Source organism: Orcinus orca, chromosome 13 (assembly GCF_937001465.1).
Source record: "Orcinus orca chromosome 13, mOrcOrc1.1, whole genome shotgun sequence".
In the NCBI taxonomy this organism is placed as follows: Eukaryota; Metazoa; Chordata; class Mammalia; order Artiodactyla; family Delphinidae; genus Orcinus; species Orcinus orca.
The window spans coordinates 80,214,765-80,233,387 of NC_064571.1; positions in this window are offsets into that span (position 1 = coordinate 80,214,765).

Below are 18,623 nucleotides of genomic sequence, written 5' to 3' on the forward strand. Positions count from 1 at the left end.
AGAGTGCCCCATCCAGGGGCCCAGCCTGCACCCCCAGGCACCCTGGCACAGCAGACCTTCGTGAGTGAGCTGCCTACTAGGGGTAACGGGGAGACGTTGGAAAACTGACATGTGCACAGTGCAGAAAATGTGTCACACACACCCCCCCCCACCCCGCCCCTAGAACCACCTGTATGGGCTGGGAGACAAATGAGCTGCCTACTTATCATTTCAAAACTGACCTGTAGAAAATGTAGCTCCTGGAAATACTGCCAGGAGTTTTGAAATTAATACATTTAGAGAATGTTTGAACATCAGAGATAGAAGAGCTTTTAAAATTACCTAAGCAGCAGCCCTCATGTTATGGGTGAGAGTGCCGAGGCCAGAGAAGGGCACCCCCTGCCCGAGGTCACACCAGCTGGCTTGTCCCTACCCCCCGTCGCTGTGCTGAGTCTGACTTTGTCATCCTGGAGAGGAGAGCCTGCCACTTCCCCCTCCTCTGTGCCCTCTGAGGGACTCTGCCCTGCAAGCCCCCAGGGACAATGGCATCCAACAAAGGACATGTGGGGCCTGACGTTATCTGGGCAGCCACATCTGGGGCTTTCGTCCTCACGTTCGTTTCGATGTCTACAGTGAGCCGGGTGTTTAATCATCACAGAGGTTGGCATTATTATCTCCATTTTGCAGATAAGAGAAACTGAGGCTGACAAAGCTAGCTGGCCTCGACAAAGCCCCCAGCCGGGGATCATAACCCGAGTCTGATGATTCGAAAGCCTGTGTAATTCATTGACCAGCAGGGCCTCCGCTGTGTGTTTGAAGGAGGCAAGCTGGAACGGACACAGCGAGATTAAGAAGAGACTAGATATGGGACTTAGTCGCCATGTGACCTCAGGAAAGTCCCTCCCTGTCTCCAGACCTCAGTTTTTCCACCTTTAAAATGATGCCGTTGGACAAGATACTTAAGGTCTCTCATAAACCCGCAATGCGGTGCCTCTGATCCCATCCTCTCCTCCGTCCTACCCCACACACCCCTTCCTGGGGCAGCTCCAGATGAATTCATTCCATCATCCACTCCATCCACAGACAGTCATTAGGGACCTATAATGTCCTGTCTGCCGTTCGCATCTACAAGCTCCATCATTCCCCACAGTACGATTAGCCCTTAGGAGAGGAGAGAAAATTGAGGCTCAGTGCAAGTAAGTGACTTGTCGCAGCTGTGTGCTGATGCTGCGGCAGATCTGGGACTGGTCTTGGGGTCATGTGACTCCAAATTCAGGGCTCCTCCCCCAGGACCAGAAGCCTGTCCAAGCTCACAGGCCAAAGTCACCATGGGAGTTTCTTTATGGCTCAGGCAGGTAAGCAGACGAGGTAAAACGTGGGCGGGCCGCCCCTTCCCAGGACGCTTTTGTTCCCAGGGCCCAGGGTCCAGGACCCAGGTATTCTGCGGCTTTCAGCCTCCTCGGTAAACTGACCACAGCCCAGGCTACCATCAGGCTCTGCCTGGGGCCTTCCCTGATGCCCTGGGGCAGAGACTTTGTGGTCTGAACCCAGAGTCAGCTGAGGCCCACTGTGCCAAAGATGCCGCCAGCTGTGGCCTCGGAGAAATGCACCCCAGGGTCCCCACGGGACCAGCCGACGCACAGGAGCGATCCTCTGCCCGCCTGGCTCAAATATCCGGGCATTCCTGAGTCCTGCCGGCCCCGCACTGCACTCCCACACAGCATCCCCGCTCGAGAGGCACAGACAAGAAGCGGATTCAGTTCACACACAATAAATGCACAGAACGCGTACCCGCCCTCCATCTCTGATCTGATCTGACGCTCATTCCAGCACCCCACCTCCCCAGCTCAGATCAAGTGTCAAACAGGCAGAGCTGGTTCTGAGAAAGCCCTGTTTCCTGCAGTGCCCTGGTCTCCATGTCTTCAAAAGAGGTTTGGGTTAGAATCGAAATTCCTGGGTCCAAGAGACCAGCTTGCAGTCATGACCTCCATAACCTTGGGCACGTCCCTTCCACTCTCGGGGCCTCCATTTCTTCATCTGAGAAGCCCTGTCCTGTCCACCTTGTGAGGTGTTTGAGGGTCCAGTGGGGGGGGCGCGTGGTCTGGGTTTAGAATGCAGGCACTGGCCCCCAAGCTGGGCCTTTCCACACCACAATGCTTTCTTCTTCTTCTTTGGGACCGCCACCCTCCCACTACCCCTGCTCAAACTCACATACACTAAGAGCCCAGGAATGAAGCTGAGTGGACATTTGTCTTTCTCTTTGGCCAAAAGAAATCTGAACCCCTTCTCTGTATATTAGCCACCCGTGAGTCTTGGTGGGAGGCAAGGCCCGTCCCCCTGGTGCAAGCTGAAAATGGCCAGTCCTGACGTTGCCAGTCTAGAGCAGGGGCTCCTGTCCTGGCCTTCACCATCGATCTCGGCTGCCTAGACGTGACTCAGGTCATGCAGGAAGTGGGGAGTCTCTTCTGTCGTAGTCAGGGGAGCAGAAGGAGCAGTACCTGCAGCAGATGAGGCTTCTGGGCAGCAGTGGCCACTTGGCTGGCATCTGTGGCCATGACCAAGGTACAGGGTCCAAGGCTGGGCACATCAGTGAGCGAGTGACAGCATCCAGCACTCGCGACAAAGGCGGTCATGTCCTCACATCCAGTCCCACCCCAGGCCTAGGTCTCCAGCCCTCCTGGACTCTCTGAACCACCCTTTTATTTAGTTATTTATTTAACTTATTATTATTATTATTTTTTGAAGTATGGTTGATTTACACAGTCACTGTTTTATTTATTTATTTATCTATCTATCTATTTATTGGCCGTGCCATGCAGCATGCGGGACCCTAGCTCCCCAGCCAGGGATCGAACTCACGCCCCCTACGTTGGCAGCGTGGAGTCTCAACCGCCGGACCACCCTTTTACTGAAACCCTTTCTGTTCAGGGATTCATTTCAGTTGCTGGCAGTTAAGAACGCTGGTTGATAAAGATGCCGCCTGATGGACCGTTTCCCAAACTGTCTAAAGTCTTGAGTTTCGGTCTTGGTCTTGACTCTGACCATCTGTGTGACTTTGGGCTAATCTTTCATCTTGGAGCCTTCATTTCCTCCTTGGTAAAATGCAAATTATAATACCTACACACTGTATTACTTGGAAAAGTAAACGAGGTCATGTATGTGGCAACCCCTGACATGAACAGGTCAGAGGAAGAATTCTTTTTCTATGACGAGGATTTAAAGCATGGATCATGGCTTCAAAGGCTGCAACATCCTTCACTAATTCCCTGTCTCTTTCCTTTGCTGAAGCAGTTACCATTCCTCCACTTCACCACCGAGGCAAACTTCACTACACATACCTTCCCAACCCTGTCTCCTACTTCTGGCTTCCTCTCTAGCCCAACCTCTGCTCAGCAGATCAATGCTTTATTTCCATCTATCCACGGACCACTTCCTCCCTCCTTTTTGCTTACCCAGGTCCTATCCAAGCCCTCCCCAAATCTTCCTTCTCCACCTGCTGTGAGCTCCCCACCTGAGCTCTCCTGCAAGAGCCCAGCAAGAAGAAGGCCATGCCCCTGAATCCAGGGGCTCTCTCCCATCCATCTCCAAATCCCCAACCTCCAGCCCGGGGCCTGGCACCAAGTGGGTCGAAATAGTCAGTCCTGCCAGTTTGGAACACGGCAGCTCAGAGCATCCTGTAAAAAAAGAGAGGACAGATCAGAATCTCCATTTGAAAGATGAGAAAGTCTCAGCCTGGGAAGGGACTTGCCCAAAGCCAGCATCCGAGGGCGGTTCTGACTCCAGCCCCAAGTGCTTCCCCTTGCACCTAACTGAACCCTCTCTTGTAAATATGGCCTCTCTTAATATGCCCCGCAGGCCAAGAGAGCTCAGTTTGCTAACTGTTTGGGGGATATTACAGGGATATTACAACCTCGTGGTGTATTTTGCCCAATTTCTTCCCTCCATACAGATGTCTGTTTAAAAAAAAAAAAAGAAGAAGAAGAAAGGAAGAAGGGAAAAAAGAAAAAAAATTTAGTGGGCAGGAAACAATTGCTGTCTATAGATAATTCGGGGTCTATTTTGGTGCCAAAGCAGGGAACAGGCTGAGGAAGCTGACAGACACTTTCACAAAGCAGTGATTGCTCTAACTTTCTCTTGAATCGCAAGCAATTCACATTTTTTCCCTTCCTCTCCAGAAAGTGAACTCTACCAGCCTAGGCTGACAGCAGGCCTAGGAAGAAGCTGAGTCATGGGGCATGGCAGGGTCCTTGGACAGCGTCCAGCATGAGCCCTCGTGGTGCAGGAGAGGAAACCGAGGCCTCCACAGGGTCAGGGCCTTGCCTAAGGCAGGCATAGGGTCTTGAGGAGCTTGCCGTCCAAGGCCTCGCAGCTGAAGGAGCTTCACCCCGTCCCCTGCACGTTGCCAGCCCACCAGCAGGACCCAGTCACCAACTCACTTCCACCCTGGAGACGGCCCATGCCCCTGGGGGAGGGGCATTCGGGCAGGGACACGTGGGCTGAGGCTTTCTTTCTTTTTTTCTTTTTAATTGGAGTCTAGTTGCTTTACAACGTTGTGGCAGATTCTACTGCACAGCGAAGTCAATCAGCCGTATGTAGACATATATCCCCTCTTTGGGATTTCTATCCCATTTAGGTCACCACAGAGCACTGAGTAGAGTTCCCTGTGCTATACAGCAGGTTCACATTAGTTATCTATTTTATACATGTTAGTGTATATATGTCAATCTCAATCTTCCAATTCATCCCCACCCCCCAAGGCCTTGGGGCCTGAAGTTTTGGGGGCTGCAATATCAGACTTGCATTTGAAAAAGATTCTTTTGCCCAGTGGCTTGTCTAGTGTATTTGACATCCAGAGTTTATCATTTTCTAAACCCCCCCTCCTCTATGCAACCAAATTATTTTCAGTTAGAATCGTTTTCTTGATCATTTCTTTAGTTTTAAAACAAGCAATTAACAATTACAAAAGAAAAATGCATTTCACTTTTAAAGATACTATACAAATTCAGTAAAGTTTTTTTTTTAAATAAATTTATTTATTTATTTATTTTTGGCTGCGTTGGGTCTTCATTGCTGCGCGCGGGCTTTCTCTAGTTGCGGCGAGCGGGGGCTACTCTTCGTTGTGGTGCGCGGGCTTCTCATTGCAGTGACTTCTCTCATTGCAGAGCACGGGCTCTAGGCGCACGGCCTTCAATAGCTGTGGTACGTGGGCTCAGTAGTTGTGGCTCGCGGGCTGTAGAGCGCAGGCTCAGTAGTTGTGGTGCACGGGCTTAGTTGCTCCGCGGCACGTGGGATCTTCCCGGAACAGGGCTCGAACCCATGTCCCCTGCATTGGCAGGCGGATGCTTAACCACTGCGCCACCAGGGAAGCCCCACATGTGGCCTTTTGTGTCTGGCTTCTTTCACTAAGCGTAACATTCTTGCGATTCATCCGAGTTGTAGCATGTAGTACTTCATCCCTTTTTATGACTGAATAATACTCTGTTGTGTGTATACACCACGTTTTGTTTATGCATTCATCCACTGATGGGCATTTATGTTGTTCCCACCTTTAAAATATAGTGATTAGTGCTGCTATTAACATTCATGTACAAGTACTTGAATGCCTATTTTCAGTTCTTTTGGGTATATACCTAGGAGTGAAATTGCCAGGTTATGTGGTAATTCTGTGTTTAACTTTCTGCAGAACCTCCATAATGTCTCTCACAGTTGTGACACCATTTTACATTCCCATCAACAACGTACTAGGATTCCAATTCCTCCACATACTCAATAATACTTGCTCTTTTCCTTTTAAAAAAAATTATAATCATCCTAGTGGGTATGAAGTATACTTTATTGTCTTGATTTGCAATTCCCTAATAATTAATGATGGTGAGCATCTTTTCATGTGTTTTTGGCCATTTGTAGACCTTCTTTAGAGAAATGAGTTATAGTCTATAGTACCACTCTGGCTGTCGTGTGGAAAACAGACTGGGGAAAAGAGTTAGGAGGTCTGCAGTCTTCCAAAGGAAGAGCTGATGAGAGCTTAGGCTCAGGGTAGCACTGGAAGAAGTGACACGTGGCCAGATTCTGGACCTGTTTTGAAAGTAGAGCTGGACGAAGTTTGGAATGAATATTCCACCTCGGACACTAGCTGAGGCTGCAGCAGGGCGAGGAGGCCACCCCATGGAGAAATTACTCTCCGTCCATGACTAAAAAAATCACTAACCGGGCAGAGGTGGGTGCCGAGAGTAAGGAGGAAATTTGAAAAAGGAATAGATATTGAGCCCTCGGCGGCAAATATGGCCCTAGAAGTGGCTTTGGTAAGCCGTGAAACTCAGGAGATGTCTTCACAACGTTCTGGCTTCATTCTTAAATTGGACGCCTAATAATCTAGATTGATAAATGTTCCCTTCTCTATAGCCCTTGGCAGCTTTCAAAGTACTCTCACATGGACTATCTCCATAGACTGATTATCCCTAGTTTCCAGATGGGCAAACTGAGGTCCCACGATTAGAACTAGAATTAAAGTTCTTTCCACAAAAGCTTGGAGGGAAATCTTCACGGAGAAGGAAAAACTCAAAGTGCTGAGCCATCAGTAAGGATAGAACATACTCAACCTCAATGATTTTCATAAATAATGCACCAATATTCTCCCTATATGAGCAATCATTTTGTTACTGCATCATACAAATGAAGTCCAACATCTCGGGAGTTGCTTTAATTACTATCAATTCTGTTTATCATTTTATGTTTATCATTTCATTTGATTTTCCAAGTAACTTTACGAAATGCATATTATTGGTGTCTTTATTTTGGAGCCCCAGAAAGGTGAAGCGAGGTGCCTGGGCTGTGGGGGGAAGAGGGGTTCAACCCCAGGGGGGCCAAGTCTGGGTTCCCTGCCTTCTACTCTAGCTCAGGCTCATACTGACCTCTGTGGAGACAGGAAGTAACCTCCGTGTGTGCATCCCAGACACAGCTGAGTCATCTTGGCCAAGTCACTTCACCTCTTTGATTTTCAGCTTTCTCATCCGCAAAATGGGGAGAAATAATAACTACCTGTTATTGTTGCAATGTTTGATCTAATTTAGCCAAAGTACCTCCTGCAGTGCCTGGCACCGAGTAACGCCTTCAAGAAATAGCAGCTCTGGTTAATACTGAGTTGAATTAGTCATAAGAGTTGGAGCAGGGGAAGGCAGGGGGTGCAGAGAAAGCATCGAGGGGTGCAGAGGAAGGGGGCGTGGGTGAAGGAGTCTTGCGTGTCACTGTGCAGGCAACTTGGCCATTCCCAGAAGAGCACGTCACCTCACATGGGCGTCAGGTGCTTGGAGGTCCTGCCATGGGGAAAGGGGCAGCTCGGAGCCTTGCAGGTTCACGTGGTCAACACTCCCCCTCCCTCTCCCCGGTCTGTCCCGGCCCCGTGACCTCAGGCACCCTGCCCAGCTTCCCCCACCAGGAGCCCCACATGCCTCCCTCGTAGAGCAGAGTCCATGCCCCTTCCCTGTGGGATGCCTCCACCCCGATCTCCACCACCTGTCGCTGGAATCACCCCTCACTTCCCCAGCCCCCTGCCTACCTCCTCTTGCCCCATCTAGGGTGCACCCCGACACCCTGGCGTGGCGTGAGGCACAGCCACCCACCGTGTCTTCCTGCTCTTGAGGTCTTTGGGGTCCCCTGCCACTGTGCAGAGATGAGGGGGTGACCAGCTGCCCCCATGTGCAACCCAGGGCATCTATGGCAACTTGAGCAGCAGTAGAGCCTCTTAGAGCCTCTGTGTTCTCAGGTCACTTGTAACATCACTTTGGCTTAAGTCACCTCCCCTCTCTAGACCTCAGTTACCTCATACCTAAAATGAAGAAACATAAATAGACGTAGCACAACGGAGGGAGTACTAACCTGTGTCTGAGTCATGATTCTCACCATGCTGGCACGCTGTAGATTTCAGCAAACATTTACTGACCAGATGGATGAGTCAAGGGAAGTCTCCAGAGGAGCTAATACCTAAGGGACTCTGAGATTCAGATGGGGTAGTAGGTGCTCAGGCAGAGAGGCTCACCTTGTGCAAACTGAATAACAAATCGGGGGACTGAGGTACATGGGGGTCGGTTAGGGACAACCTTTGATATCACACCATCCTTGACTGCAAACGAGAACCAGAAAGTGTCGCCAACCCATTGTAACCAGGCAGCTGTTGCCATCTACTTATTTTTGGTCTTCCTGGTAACCCAGACAGAGGATTTCAAAAGGGCTGGGATCACTGGTTCCAGTGCCCACCCCTGCCTCTGGCTCAGTTTGTTATTGCTTTACATTGTCAGGAGCTGTCCTCCCACTCCGGGAAGTGCATATTTCACACTTTGTTGGAAGGGACAAAAGAACTTAGAGGCCAAAACAGAAGTCAGATTGTTACATTGTTCTAAATAAGAATGCGTTGAGCTGTTGCCAGAGATTCAAAAATGACAAGAACGAATTCTGTGTATTTTGCTGCCGGAGAGCAAAAATATTATTTTTGGAAGGTGTCTTGTAGACACTCCCTCCACTGCGTATCAGGAGATAAAACGTTTCAGTTGATGTGCTCACGGCATTGAGTGATGGAGGGATGGAAAACCATCAGTCTGTGAGTGCCAGCTTGGAGTGGTGGAGGCGGGTCTGGGAGCCCAGAGATCCGGGGTCAAGCCCACCTCACCCCACCCCTACTCCCAGGCCATGTGACCCAGTGCACGGCACGTCCCCTCTCCTGGTGGCAGGCTCTTAGCATGAAGGAACAAGGAGAAGGTGGACCCCCTCCCAGCATGGCCTCCACGGTGGCAATCTGGGCAGGCTGACCCAGATGGGACTTGAGGATGGAACGTATGGACTTGAGCAGTGACCGGAAGCTCCACACCCCAGTAAGAGGAAAGAGATGGGGACGCCCTATGATGGTGACACACTCAGCGTCCAAGATGGCCTTTCTCCTCCTCAGACTCAACCTCTGCAGCTGGCGATTCCCAAGGTGTTTGCAGACCAAGTACCCTGTCTGAGGCTCTCAACAACACTGAAAGGCTATCAGGGACTATCAACTCAACTCTTCCCATCAGAAAACCGAGGCTCCGAGAAGGCAGGTCTGCCTGATTCCTTGTCCTAGAGTCAGTCCTTCCACACCCCTCATGCCCACCTTCTGGGGATGCAAAGGAAGGACACATGAGCCCTGCTGTCTGAAGCTCACAGGCGTCCTGTTGCTTGAATGGGGGCGGAAGCCGTCACGTGATGTGTGTGTAGACGCTCAAGAGGGGCCACAGCCCCTCAGAATGTCACTGCATGTTACAGGCTTGTCCGAGGGGCCCAGCGGTTCCTGCTCAGCTTAAAGACTCGTGGGCTCAGGGGACAGTTCCTCCTCTCCCTCCCAGCGCTCAGATGCTCACACTGCTTCCGGAGGCAAGGAATGGAAGGCCGCTTGGTGGGGAAGGGATAGAAAAGGGACCTCCATCACGGATGGGATCCACGACAAGACACAGTCAACTCCTCCTGAGAGCGGAGACTTGAGGACTCAGAACGCCCTTTATTTCTGGCCTCAGTCAAGCTCTCATTCCTCGGTGCTGTCCAAAAAGCAGTCACAGTTACATGAAATTGATTTTTTCCTTCAAATCCAAAGACGATGGTGCTACTGGTATCTCCACGGAACTGGGCACTGTGCCCAGGCCCTCATAGCCATATCCGGTCTAATCCTCACTGCAGCCCTGGGAGATACATGATGGGTTTGTCCCCATTTTACAGATAAGGAAATGGAGGTTTAGAAAGAGGTACATTCTGCACCCATCAGAAGTCAAAAATGATATGTATTCATTTATTCAATGCTAGAAACAGCAACATTAAAAACTAAACTGTGCCAATCTCATATCTCTCTTTCCCCGCACCCCCCCCCCCCATAGACATTAGTTTTCAGAGCAGTGTTAGGTTCAGAGCAAAGCTGGGTGGAAAGTACAGAGATTTCCCCCTGTACCCCTGCCCCCATACATGCTGTTACTCCTTTTGGAAGCCAGAGAAAACCTTCCCTGCAGCCGCTGCCTGCCCTCTGTGAGTGAGGTGAGTAAACTATTCCATAAAAGCCAATATTCCAGATTACTGACATTTTCCATTTGAAGTGATAAGCTTTTATATTTTTAGCCACTTGTGTTGGGAGTATAAATGGATTAGAAGCATTCCTGACTTGTTTAACAAAGCACGTGTGTAACACAGAAGAACAAACCTGACTCCATATTGGATCTAGTCCTTTAGCTGCAACCTCTGTGCTATTGCCTGTGCTTAGTCATGCTGGCTCTGCACCTTTGGAAAAGAATGTTGCCTATAGCCTGCCATAGACAAGACAGCCCATTCTCAAGCCTCTGACCTTTAAAGGTATAACACTTTTCCATTCAAATAGAGATTAAAAGTTGCAGAACAGAAAATAACAATTGTCTTGTTGAAGGTTTATAGGAATGTTGTGACCAGACCTCTGCGGACAGCTGCAAGAACAAAGGATTCCTGCCCCAAGAAGTTTGCAAAAACCAGCCACACTCCCTCCCCTTTTAGTATCAAAGAAGCCTGAATGCTAACCCAGGTAAGATGCTTCTTGGGATAATAGTCCACTCTCTTCTCTGCTGGTTTCCGTCTCTCACTTTATTGGCCTGTGGCGCAGCGAGCAGTATGAACTTGGACCCCATAACACATACAACATCAGTGACTTGAAACAGACTTTGATTCACTGATGTCCTCTGAAAACACCAGGCTGAGGGCTGGGTGTCCCTGCACTCACTGGCACCAACCTGTCTCCAGCCACTAATTCCATTTTCTTTCCCAGAACCGTTCCCCATGGCTATTACTTCTCCTTTCCATCTCTCAATGTGTCCTAAGTTGCTTCGGAAGCATTATTCCCACTAACAAGGGAGAGAAATTAGATTTTCCAGAAGAAAGCAGACATGATTCAGCATGATTAAGTCAATAATTTTCTCTCCACGCAGAATTCTATGCCACCAAACTCTGCCAAGAAAGCCCAAGGTTGGCTCTCTTTGCTCTTGTGGACAAAAGTGGCCCTTTGCAGAAGTTACTTTCCTTGTTACCCAGGTGCATTTCCTGCTTGCTTCCAGGGTAATGGCCATGCTCTGGAGTTGAGAGGCTCCTGTGTCTGACCCCCAGATGAGCAGAGTGCTGATCGAATTTTATCCAGTGCCAATTGCCATGCTGGCTAGGTAGCAATGGGGATGACTAGCGTGTTGGGCTGGTCCTGGATGTGTACAAGAGGAAGCTGAATTCAGATACCCAAGGGAAGATGGTCCTCTCCAGGGCTGTGCAGGCTGCTACCGTGAGTTGAGTTGCGTAGGCAACCACAGCCTTGCAGGGAGGAACCATTGCATCAGGAATTATGCTAGGTCCACTTTTACATACATGATCTTATTGAATTGTTATAGCCATCCTATGAAAAATGTGCTTTCATCACCTCTTTTCATATGGGGAAACTGAGGCTCAAAGAGGTTAAGAAAACCTCTTCCACCCTTGTGTGCCCTTGGACTTGAAGCTAGTGAGGGTCAGAGCCAGGATCCCAACCCAGGCTACCTGACTCTAAAAGCTAGTACTCTTCCTACCAGTGCCCATGGCCACACGATGTCCCAGCATTGCGCTTCGTCCATGTCACTGAGTGCTGCCCCTGAGAGCACCATTGGAATTCAGGACTTGTGCAATTGAAAACTGAGTCATCCACGTTGGCAACAGGAGCTGATTAACGCTGGGCTAATTTTAGATTTCCTCACAATTGCTCATCTTAATATAGAACAGCCCCTATGGATAGGGTTGGCCAAGGTTTTGTTTTTGTTTGATGTGACCAGAGAAAGGAGGACAGCAAAGGAGATGAGGTAATGGATATAGTACCACCCACCCAACATTGTGCTCCTTTGGAGGGTTTCAGGAAGCTCTGATAAGGGACTGCGCCATCAGTGTTTTTCCAGCTAGTATTCAAAGGTGGCTTCCCACAAGAGATACAGTCTTTAGCTTCCAGGTTGAAGAAAAATAGAGCCAGCCTTTCCCGGGCTCTGTGATGTCTCTGGCGTGTAACGGATACTTTCAGAACAGCTACGTGTTCAAGGAGCCACGGCAGGCACGGTGCAGGAGGACGCAAGACGGAGAGGGGGACCAGTCCCTCAGTGACGTACACAAACACATCATGAAGTCAAGGCAGTCTCAAGCGCGCAGTAGCATTTGGTACATACTGTGAGTGGATGTATGGGAATGACCGTGGCAGCGTTATTTAGAATATAAAGGTTTGAAAAGCAACTTCTGTGTTCAGGTCACTTGTCTTTAAGTAAATCATTGTGTAACCACAAGAGAATAGTTCTTGTTCGTCATACGTCTGCTATGAGATTTGCACTGTGGTTCGGAGGGCTCCTCTGCTGTAAAATAAGAAACTATCACACAGTTTCACTCAGCTACTTATGAATCAACCCCAGTTCTACCTCATACTAACTGTGTGACCTTGAGGTCCCTCGGCCTCAGTTTCTTCATCTATAAAATGGGAAGAAATACAGACATACCTTGGAGATTCTGGGAGTCCAGGTCCAGACCACCACAATAGAGCCAATATGGCAATCAGGTGAGTTACACGAGTTTTCTGGTTTCCCAGTGCCTATAAAAGTTGTGTTTCTACTGTAGTCTATGAAGTGCAATAGCATTATGTCTAAACAAATTGTACATACCTTAATTTTGAAATGCTTTATTTCTAAAAATTGTTAACCATATCTGAACCTTCAACAAATTTTCATCTTTTTGAAATAGTCACATCAAAGATCACTGATCACAGACCACATAACAAATATAGTATTAATGAAAAAGCTTGAAGTATTGCAAGAACTGCCAAAATGTGACACAGAGACGCAAAGTGAGCAAATGCTGTTGGGAAAATGGCCCCGATAGACTCGCTCGACGCAGGGTTGCCACAAACCTTCAAGTTGTAATAAACATAATATCCGTGAAGCTCTAGAACGTGAAGTGCAGTAAAACAAGGTGTACCTGTATGTACCCCCTCGGCAGACACCCTGGCCCAGTGCTGGTCACGGGGTGGGGGGCTCCGCTGAGGGAAGGTGAAAGGCATCACGTCCCTGATCTTCCACGTCCTTTCCTCCTCTAATCAGCAAGATTTTTGTTTAATGAGAAGTATTAAAAGACATGAAAAGGACATTACATTTAGATAGTGAACAAAGCGCCTTGTGGAAAAGAAAAACCACAAAAGAGACCAGGGAACTCTGAGAGCCGTGGCCGCCTGGTCTGCAGAACACTCTAGAGGTGAGAGCCAGAGTGGGCGGCCAACGGGCGGCCAGAAAGGGGAGCATCAGCAAAACCTGCTCCAGCCTTGCCCTAACCACGAGAGGTCACCGCTGTCACCCTGGTTTCTAAGTTAGGAAGCGAGGCTTGGAGCGATTCAGCCACGGGCACGAGGGTGGATCCTGGCAGCATCTGGGCTTGACGCTCTCCCTCTGCCAGGCAGCCTCAGGAGCTCAGCTTCCAAAGAAGCAGATTTCATGGACTCCCTGCCTCCAGTACCGTCCAGGGGCCTCACTGGAGTATAAGAGTGAGATGCCTGACACGTCTCTCCCCTCTTCGCCTGCTCACCAGCCACCACCCGTGAGTAGTCTGGGGCGAGCGCTCTCACAGGTCCAAGGACATCAGAACCAGGACGGTCTTCAGAGACCACGGAATTAAACTTCTTCACTCCTAGAATTGGGGAAACTGAGGCTCAGGGCAAGAGGTATCTGATTATGAAACCAAAGACATCAAGAGTTCTGGTATGTTTCCTGGGCCCTAAGATGCCTCAGTCACCACATAAAGGGTGGAAGAGGTGTTACCCCAGGGTCCTTCATGGGAAGCTTTATAGGTTCCACGTCCTTCCCCACTCAGGCCCTCTATGATGCAAGTAGGTGGGATTCAGGAAGCTCTAGTATCTTCTTTCCACCCCGTTAGGCCACCATCCTCCTTGTCCTCTCCCTCCCTCCCCCCACCCAGAAAAAGCCACTCTCTCACACGAGTGCCACCCCCTCATTCTTCCCTGGCCTGCAGGTGATTAGAGGAAAGATAACATTCCAGGGCACTGAGGGTGGGGAGGGCCGGAGGTGTGGATCAAGGCCCCCCACCCCGCACCTGGTCTGGGCCTGTTCTCTCAGCTGTCTGTCCATCATGGCTCCAGGCATTTCTGCCCCCCGCCCCCCACCCCGTCCCTGGGAATGCCAGGAATCCCCTCCCAAACTCTCGCCTCTCCTCTCCCTAAAGCCTCCCCCTCCCCCCAAGGCATCCATCAGCTCTGGCCTTTCAGGAATGTGCTCACTCCTGGCACCACCAGGGCCAGGAAGAGTCGGCTAATCCCCAAGCGCATTCATCACTCATCTCAGAGAAAGAGCTTGCAGCGGGCCATGGAGGGCTCCTGCCCCGACCTGCCAATTTGGCCAGGATGGACAGACAGACGGATGGACAGACGGACGGACAGACGGGCAGACAGACAGATGGTTGGACGGATGGATGGATGGATGGATGGAAGGACAGACACTGCCTGGAGGGGACGGAAAGTGGCCGAGCAGGACTTGCTCAAAGACCCAACCGGAGGGCTCTTCTCCACCTCTTGGCAAAGGCTTTCTACCTCCAGAAATCCTGACGTCAGAAAATTCGGCTTATTTGATGGTGAAGAGGGTAAATGGATTTGACTGGTTTACTGTTGTTGGGGAGAACAGGTTAGATTGGTAAAGCTGACAGTTCAGTGGCCAGACATGACCTCACTTTAGGGACAGGCAAAAGCAACATTAACTCTTCCCAAGCGTCCGCCTCATTTCAACAGCTGCCCGTGAGAGGGGGAGATCATCAGGGTCCCCCAAGAGTCCTGCATTTCCAGCCTCCTTGCCTTGCACACGCTCTTCCCATTGCTTCCCACCCTGGTCCAATCGGCACACTCCCAGGCAGGTGCTTCCCTCTTCCCGCCGGCTCCCCCTGCAATTTTCCCCTTCCCTCGGTCACTGTACTCTTCGCAGCGATGTGTCATGGTCTTAGTACCTCTGTGTCTCCCATGCTGCACGAAAGCCCGTGAAGGTAAGAGACAGACACGCCTTATGAATAATGAGACAACCCCAAAATGCCATTTCCTGGCTGTGCAACCCTAGCGAGTTACTGAACCTCTCTGAGTCTCCACTTCCTTCTTTGTAAAATAGGGATAAAGACCTCTCAGAGTCCTGTCAACAAGGACATTCTAAAGTCTCATCCCAAGTATCCCACTCAGAAAGACATTTAGACACGATCAGAAACAACTGAGGGTTTGCAACTCCTAAAACGATAGGTTATACAAGGCATGTTTCTTCCTTTAATACCTCAACATTGGAATGTTTCCTTTCTTATGTCTATGGATACCCAAAAGCTACAGCGTGAAGAAAACTATACTATTCAGTCTTCACCCTTGACATCTTTGTTTTAATTAGCTAATTCAACAAACATTATTAAGCATCTCTTTTTTTTCCAGTTTTACATTCTGAATTTTATTTATTTTTTTATCGAAGTATAGTTGATTTACAATGCTGTGTTAATTTCTGCTGTACAGTAAAGTGATTTAGTTACACATATACATATTTTTTTAATATTCTTTTCCATTATGGTTTATCACAGGATATTGAACGAAGTTCCCTATTATTAAGCATTTCTTATGGTTTGGGCATTGTGCTGGGGATTTGGAATACTACAGTGAACCTGGCCCTTTACTTGGAGACACAGACTCATGAACAGGCCAATACTGAAAAGTTCTATGAGGGGTAAGATGGGAAAAGGCATGCAACCCAGATGGATGCAGGAGGGAGGTATGCAAGGAAGGCTTCCTGGAAGAAGAGGCATCTAGGAGAACACCTGTGGGGCTAAGTAGGAATTACCAGGCAAGTGTGATCCAAGGAGAGGGAACACAGAGGCCCAGAGAACCCTCCACAGCTCAAAAGAAGACACCAGGGCAGAGCACCGGACCCCATGGCAAGCCTGCTTCACACAAGCTGGGTTTCCAGGGACCCCTCCCAGCACTCCAGCCCAGAGGGGCCCAGAGGCTGGGAGCACAACTTTCAACACAAATCACCCAATCCACAGAGGGCTCTCTCTCGGCTGGTCCAGTCTCAGGGAGGGATGCAGGAAGGGTGGAGCACACACAGCTTTCAGCTGGGGTAATTTTAGACGCATTGTCACTCCTGCCCCGGGCCACCCCTCAGCCGGGTCCTGACTGAGCTGGGAAGGGCTCCTGCTCTCGAGACCTTGAGAGGATGTGGGCTTTGGAAGGAGGCCAGGTCCGCAGGATGGGAGGCCAGGCCCAGGCAGGGCCCCTCCTCGGTGAGGGCAGGACACTCGGGCAGAGGATTGGCCCCTATGGCCTTGCTGTGTGCAGGCACTGGACACTCCTTGTGAATATCACTAACGCTGAGGAGCCCCAGCAGCTGATCGGGTGCTCCTAGAAGGGAAATAAAGGCCATTCGTTTGGTGGCAGAGGGATTCTGATGCTGAGAAACAGGGGGACAGGTAGAGAAGCAGAAGAGGTGGGCGTGTCTGGGCGCAAAGGCCTGGAGCTTGTAGGGCCTGGGTTGGCTCCCTGGCTTCCCCATGCACTAGGGCATGAGCTTCATCAAGTTATCAAACCTTTCCGTGCCTCGGTTTGCTCATCTGTGAAATGAGCTCAATAGTAATGATATCTGCCTCCCAGGGTGTTGTGAAGAATGCATGAGTTCATCCACGTAAAGGGACTAACAGAGGGTCACAGGATCGAGGAAGTGCTTGATAACTGTTAACCATGATTGATTTCTTATTAAAGAGTCACAAATCCACATCCCAAATCCCCAGCTTGGGTCTCAGTTCTAATCCCCCAGCTGGTCTCTTCCCCTCTCTCGGCCTTGTTTCACTATCTGTAAAATGAAAGAATTTGAACAGAATCAGAGGTTCTTCTCTAGGCACAGGGAGAGGAGAACTGCCTATCAGGGTCAGGGGTGCTTGTTCAGACTGTGAAGTTCAATGCCACTCAGTCAACCCCTGGAAACGCTGATATGCCCCCTCCAGGGATGGGCACCTGCAGACAGCAGTTGCGCATGGAAATGGTTTGGAAACAGGAAAATAGAAAAGCTTGAGAATTCCCAGGTGATCTGGGAGGCCCCACGGCTAGGAACTTTCTGAGAAAATAGGATTGGACAGGACATTATGGAAAACAGGATCCCCCCAAAATTAAAAATAGAGTTATCTTATGATATGATTCAGCAGTCTTGCTTCTGGGAATATATCAGAAGGAAACCAAATCAGGATCTTGCAGAGATACCTGCACTCCTGTGTCCATTGTGTATTATTCACAATAGCCAATGTATGAAAACAGCCTAAGTGTCCATCAGCAGATGAGTGGATAAAGGAATAGTATCACGTATATGTGGAACTTACAAAAAAAAAAAAAGCTGATTTCATAGAAACAGAATGTTGAATGGTGGTTTCTGGGGGTTGGGGGAAATGAAGAGATATAGGTCAAATGTATAAGATGAATAAGCTTTGAAGATCTAATGTACAGCATGGTGACTATAGCTGATAATATGCTATTGCATCCTTGAAATTTGCTGAGAGTAGCTCTTAAGTGTTCTTGCCACCAAAAAAAAGGAGTTAACTATATGAGGTGATGTATGTGTTAGTTATCTTGATTCTTGATCATGGTAATCATTTCACAATCTATATGTATATTAAATCATCACAGTGTACTATTGAAATATATACAACTATATTTGTCAATTATCCCTCATTAAAGCTGGGGAAAAAAATCCATGTCCCCACCCTGGGCGGGGGGGAAAAAAAAGGGCTAGACAGGAGTGAGGAGACCTGAGTTCTAAAACAGTTCTGTGACATCTCTGTAGGGTGGCATGGATGAGTCCATCCACAAAGCCTCAGTGTTCTCATCCTTAAGGGAAGGAATAAGGCACCACCCGGTCACAGTGAGATGACCTTAGGGAGAGTGCTTTGCAGCCTGCAGAGGCAAGATTCCTGTGCTTGTAACTGGGGGTCCAAGAAGTAAGCAGCAGAGTGGTCAGAAGAGGTGACAATATGTCCAGGCTCACCCCGTGTTCTCGGGCTCTAGGCCTTTGCAGAGATGGCTCCCTCTACCGTCCCTCCTATCTTTTTCACCTTTATGACCCTAAAATAGCCTGGAAGCTTAGTCGGGTGTCCCCTCCTCTGCAATGCCTCTCCGGATCCCTGAACCCTGCTGTGGGAAGACAAGGAGATGGCAGGGGCTCTTCAGGGAACACCTAGACCCTTCTTAGGTGTGGGACGAACCCCCTTTCTGGACGAAGCCTGAGTCCCCCACTCTCCCCCAACTGGTTCTTCTCAAACCCTGTCTTAGGATTAAGCACTGAGAATGTGAAGAGAGTCGGATATTTCATTGCTAGGATGTGTCTCTCCCGAGTCAATCAGCAGTGGCACAAACATGATTTAGGTAAAGAGGCAAATGGGCTTTAGTTCTGAAAAATGTGGAGTAAGCACATTTACTCTCAATGAATGCAGCTATAAAACCTGGACAGAATACAAAATTACACTAGGAGACCTCAAAACTCCTCTCTCAGTATTAATAGATAGAACTGGTAGACAGAAAATCAGTAAGGATATTGAAGAACTGAAAAAGACCATCAACCAAGTGG